The sequence below is a fragment of the Rhopalosiphum padi genome, chromosome 1 (assembly GCF_020882245.1).
Source record: "Rhopalosiphum padi isolate XX-2018 chromosome 1, ASM2088224v1, whole genome shotgun sequence".
Taxonomy (NCBI): domain Eukaryota; kingdom Metazoa; phylum Arthropoda; class Insecta; order Hemiptera; family Aphididae; genus Rhopalosiphum; species Rhopalosiphum padi.
The window spans coordinates 50,910,068-50,916,096 of record NC_083597.1 but is presented as its reverse complement, the minus strand read 5'-3'; the positions used below and the strand labels follow the sequence as shown (position 1 = coordinate 50,916,096).

General features: G+C 30.3%; 1 long non-coding RNA gene across 1 annotated transcript; it reads right to left on the bottom strand.

Annotated features, from left to right (window-relative positions):
* Positions 1–2,684: 2,684 nt before the first annotated feature.
* LOC132920280 (uncharacterized) lies at positions 2,685–3,252 on the bottom strand. The gene is made up of 3 exons (XR_009660718.1): positions 3,125–3,252; positions 2,865–3,028; positions 2,685–2,764 (listed from the first exon to the last, which is right to left on the bottom strand). It is a non-coding gene; the product is annotated as an uncharacterized LOC132920280 (long non-coding RNA).
* Positions 3,253–6,029: the final 2,777 nt, after the last annotated feature.

Below are 6,029 nucleotides of genomic sequence, written 5' to 3'. Positions count from 1 at the left end.
TACAAATGTCAAATATAAAATAATATGTAAAGGTTGTATTATAAGATGGTTAAATATTATTGTGTACAATGGAAATATATTATTATATTCTATGCAGTTTTTGATGAATGTCACCGTTTTCGTAACAATTAAAAAACTGGTAAAATACGGTATACGTAGTGGCATATACATAATATTATTATAATTTGCGTTAAATTGACAAATGCTAAAGAGTAAAAAAAAAGTAATACCAATTTGTACAAAAAACAAAAAAAAAATGATGCTCTATTATATAGCCGAGCGTGTAAGCTCGTTGTTTGAATTTAACAAAAAAAATGTTAACATGTATGAAATAATAATAATTATCATTATTACTATGATAATGTAATAAACGACACTAGGAACAATGAGGACTGGCTCGTACAACAGTCGCTCGCATATCGTTTTTCACGTAGGAAATAATATTATTATATTATATTGTATAGGTGTAGTATAACCCACCAAATCGCCTGTCGCACGACAATTAACTGAAAAATTACATCGCATAATTTATATTGTAACATACACACACACACACACACACACACACGCCGCGGATCGCAGTCAAAACGTACTAATTTTCTGGTCGGTTTTTTTTCTCTGTTTCGTTTAGATATTTTTTTTTTCAACGCGCGCGTTAAACCAACAACGAGATCGTTACGCGCCGATTTGGGTCGGGCGCGAAAAAAAAGTCGAAAATCGACCGTGTAAATCATTTGCATGATTGCGAAACAATGGCTGTGTGCGCGGTGATCGCGCGGACGTAACGAAAGAAACAAAAACAAAAAAAAAAAAAAAACGAAAAAAAAACTACAACCAAGTGCACATAATATATACGGTGGACATTTTTTATTATCATTTTCGGTTAATTTTTTTCATTCGTTTCTGACCGCGCGCGCGCTTTTTACACATAATATTCTAACGCGTCCCTCGGACCGGTTCGCGCGACGGCCCCGGTCGGGTCGGGGTTTTTTTTATTCTCACACCGTCTCGTACGCGCATTATACGCATAATTTATTATTATATATATACATACGCATACACCTAATAGTATATGGTCTAATGAACCAAGTACCGTACAGCATAGGACCGGGTTCTCATCGTCAACCCTTTGCACAATGAATAACAGTTTTTTATTTATTAATTTTTTATACATTGCCGCTGTCACCGGCGCCCGCGACCGTATATACGTATAATATATGTATATTATGGTGGTGACTGGGCTATTTTTGTTTTTTTTATTGTATACTTATCCCACCCGGTCATGTCCCGCGTGTGTATATATATATATGATATTAAATATGCGTAGTAAGTCGTATATGATAATATATGGGATATTGGGCGGCGCGTAGACAATATACAAATAGAAAAAATAATAATAACTAAACAAAACAAAAAAATTTACGGTCAGGACGAACTCGTGAAAAAAAAACCACGTCCCATATACCCACACACACACACACACACTGCAGACAGCTATACGTTTCACCCCCGGGTGGCCATTAAAAATAATATTAATATTGTTCGCGGATTTATGGTCGATTAGTCGTCGTGTATATAATTTATAATATTATTACGTATATTATATCGGGCTGATAATATATAATAATAACATAATACGTATATATTGTAATCTAAGCGATATTAAAATTTAGAACGATACACAATAATGACGAGTGTGTGCGAGTTTTAGACAAACGCGTTCGTTAAATGAGTGTGAGCTGCGTATTATGCGATCACTGGTATACAGCGCATAATATCGCCGTTACAAAATATTATCATAATGGTGTGGTAGGTGCGTACCAACGACGATGACGGTATAGTGCTGCGGCGCGACAAACGGCCCTCCGCGACCTGGAGAAAAAAAAACCATTATCGCACCGTTGTCGTTTGGATAATATAATATAATATTATGTATGTGCACATACTTTATTATAATATTATGTTTTCATATACATACAACGATATAATATTATAAAATAATGTTAACCCTAATTTTTTTTTTGTTATTATTATTATTATTCGCGACGATGACGCCGACGAACACGTTTTATTGTAACACGTCATGATAATATAATATAGGGAAACGTGGTATATCGGCGAGACTTCAAGATATTTGTGTACACGCGGTAAAGTTTAAAACGTGATTTTTTTTAAATACACAAATTTAGTAAAAAATCACTGAGTATCTGGGGGTGTTTCATTCCATATTAAATTATTGAGTTTAAACAAATATTAGAACTAAAAAGTAGTAGCTCGTAAAATTTAATACTATAGACCTCTAAACTCACTTGGTAAAATTGTAGTACCACCAATTTCTATATTTACACTAATAATGTACACGCACAGGAACCGTTTAATTCACATTAAAAAAAACCCCCCCCAAAAAAACTACAAAAACAAAAACTCCGTTTACGTATATTCCCCTCAGTAGTAAATAGTGAATTGTACATTCTGTATACGATACGACGTTGCGAAACTGAATAATAGGCATATATATTATTTTATTTTAATATTATAAAGCAAATATTATATGAATATTGAATACGCCTCACTATTATTATATATATATTATAAATAATATAAACCTACGCAAGAGTTTTCGTGTTTTGCAAAATATAAGTACAAAAAAAAAAAACAATAATATTACCAGCTGCATAGTTACCGTGAACCAGTGTATGGTAAAGATGTGTTTTTATTGAACCGATGCCATAGGCGCAGTTGATATTAGAAGAGCCTCACGGGACTTAATTATATATAAAAAAAAATAAAATATCCAACTTTAACAATTGCTAAGTGTTAAACAATACAAATATATTGATTTATAAGGTATTATATTAACTTACAATTCTATGCTAAAACAGCTGATAATTTGAATTTTTATTGTTCATATGTGGGGTTATGCCAATAGCTATCGCTAGCCAAAACTATCCAGACTTCCGGTCAATAACCCTCCGATGAAATAGCTTGCGATCGATGATATGTCTTAAACGATTCCCTTCACACAGACCTAAACATGAAAACAGTCAAAAATATTTTAGCTCTAAGTATTACAAAATGCACCACATAACCTAACCCCTTTTAACACAATTTTAGAAAACCATACCACTTTGTTGTCTATAACGTCGTTGGTAACGTGATCTTCGCATGCATTTTAAATTCTGAAGTTAATTCCATTGTGTTCTGTTACTATAGTGTCACCGGATAGTCTTGTGCCAACTTTTGATGTCCAATCTATAATTTCAAAAAAAAAAAAATTAGAACATTTGTTAATTGCATAAATATAACACAAATATTTTAAATCCTATATTATAAAGTAAAAAAAGATATTATTATGAAGGTATAATACGTAATATTGTAACAATTTGCTATTATTTCAAATGAGTTTATTTATAAATTAGATTCAATGTAGGTCTGTTTTTTGAGTCTTCGACCCGAGCTTTTTCATCTCGGAAGTAAAAATATTTTATTTTTTTCAAAGTATCTATTATATACCAATGAAAAAATATCGTGATTATAGAAATACTACGCTTTATTTGTTATTATTAACCGTAATTTATAGTTTTCTGCATTGCTATTGTTTATCGCACACTAATAGTAATATACATTTTATAATAAAAGAAATACAAATATTTAAAACATCAGTATATAGTGCGGGAAATGTGATTATGCAAATATGTTTGACTAATTTAATGTAACGCTTGATACAAAAACATTTAAGCCCCTTCCCCTAACATTCAACAAACTTTTTGACTCTAATGGATGCGTTGTGTTTTCGCATTGCATTTTCATCATAAATAATCACGATTATAATTACCTATCAGACTGTTACGTAATACTATAATATCCCGTAGTTTAATAGAATTGCATTAAAAAACTAAAAAAAATAATGATTTTAATGATTTTTATATACTTGTAACTATAATTTCTGGTACGGCGATAGGTCAGGTTAGCGAAATAGGTAAACCGTGCGGCGTGCGCGTATCACGCCTGTCGCCTTATACGTTTGATTCGAATAATTTACTCTCTGCTTTATAATCCCGATATATATATATATATATATAATATAGCTACATAATAATATCATTTTAACAAACTACGTAAAATTCGATCCTAATAAAATCATTTTATCGTCAAGTTAAATATGTTTTATAATTTATAATATCCTTCGTATAGGTATAACATGTGTTTTAATATTTCCCTATAATATTTTAATAAATTTAATATTATACAATTGTTTAAAAAAATATACAGATTATCAGTATCAGTATCTAAAATAGCGACATTAGCACCCCATTAAGACAATATAACCGTACAAGTAAAAAAGTTTCGACGGTTTTGAACAAAATAAAAACTAAACGTATTTGTTTATAATATACAAAAATTACCAGTCAATGTTTTAATCCCAACGATTTTTCTATATTCAGTTCACACCTAAATAATAATAATTATTATTGTTAAAATTACTATAATATGATTATTGTACGAATAAATCGAAAAACAATGTTTTACTTTTTATTTAAAACACTATTTTATAATAAAATCATAAACGATATTATTATACATTTTTGTATCCCAAATATAATATAATAGTATACTCTTATTGATAACACGTATTTTATCTTAGTGTAAAATAAATTATAATACCTATTTTATTGACTATTTACTAGGCGCTTTGATGTTTTGCAATGAAGATGATTTTGATATGTGTATATCGCGTACATGTATGATCTTCGACAGTAAAATCGTTGTGATTTGTAATTAATTAAAAGGATGGACTACAAAAATAATAGCTTAACGCGGTAACCGCACGATCCATTGGCAAAATTATATACACATGGTACCTATATTTACCAATAATATATACATACTTATACGATCGTATATACAGTTTATTTTGGGCGGAAAGAAAATTACTTTTTGTCGTTAACAAAACCGACTCGTGAGTTTATGTAATATTGATCACACGACGTTTACGTCTAAAACAATTATAACATCGTGAGAAATGTATAATGTATATTTGTAGAAAACGAGAGTCTTACGATATTTCTGTACAGTTATCTCGTCAGACATGATTTTAAAAATTGCAAAAGTTTTACGACTATTTGTGAGCATCGCATATGCCGGTTTTTGTTACCGAACACAGATGAGGTATGCAGAGATGTGTGTAAGTCTGTAAAATATGTTATCGTGTTTGTTTTTATTTATACAAACGAGTTATATTGTTATATGTGTTATATTTGCGGCCAGCGATTAACAGCCATATCATATATATATATATTATATTATAATTATTTTATTATGGGCCGTGAATGAGTTTAAATAATGATTTATAATATCGTTTAAAAAGCATTTGTCTTTGAAACAATAACACAAGAAACCCGGCGATTAAAAATTTGTGAGGAATAAAATATCTATTATGCATTTATACGTCAGCGCGTGTACATCGGCTCGTCGCCGTCGTGTACATAATAATAATATATTATATAGGTACGGTTAATTAAATTGTCGTGAACGAGCTTGAAATATATGTACCAACCCGGAGAGTTGTTAATTGTTACGACGGTCAATTAATTTGAATTATTTTTTACAACGCGTCGTCATTACCGGTTCGTAAATAAATCATTGCCTGTTTTACAGTGGAATCGTGGAACGAAAAAAAAAAATAGTGAGACGTTTATATTATAGTTAAATGGAGATTTATGAAAACCGTTTATTTTTTTTTTATTATTATTATTATTATTATTAACGGTGTCCACTGTCATTACTCATTGCAATTACATACTTATGTATACGTCTACTGATTGAATCGCTTCAAATTTTGACCCTTTGCCCTCAATTGTGTACATAATTAACACGGTAATCCTATATTTATATATATATACATAATACCATAACCCTATATGGGATAAACGTAGACGTCCACGTAATTGTATGGTTATGAAATTTAAATCGTTTGTTTTTTTGTTATTGAAACGTAACGTTGACGTTTAATTTTTTTGTTTGTTTTT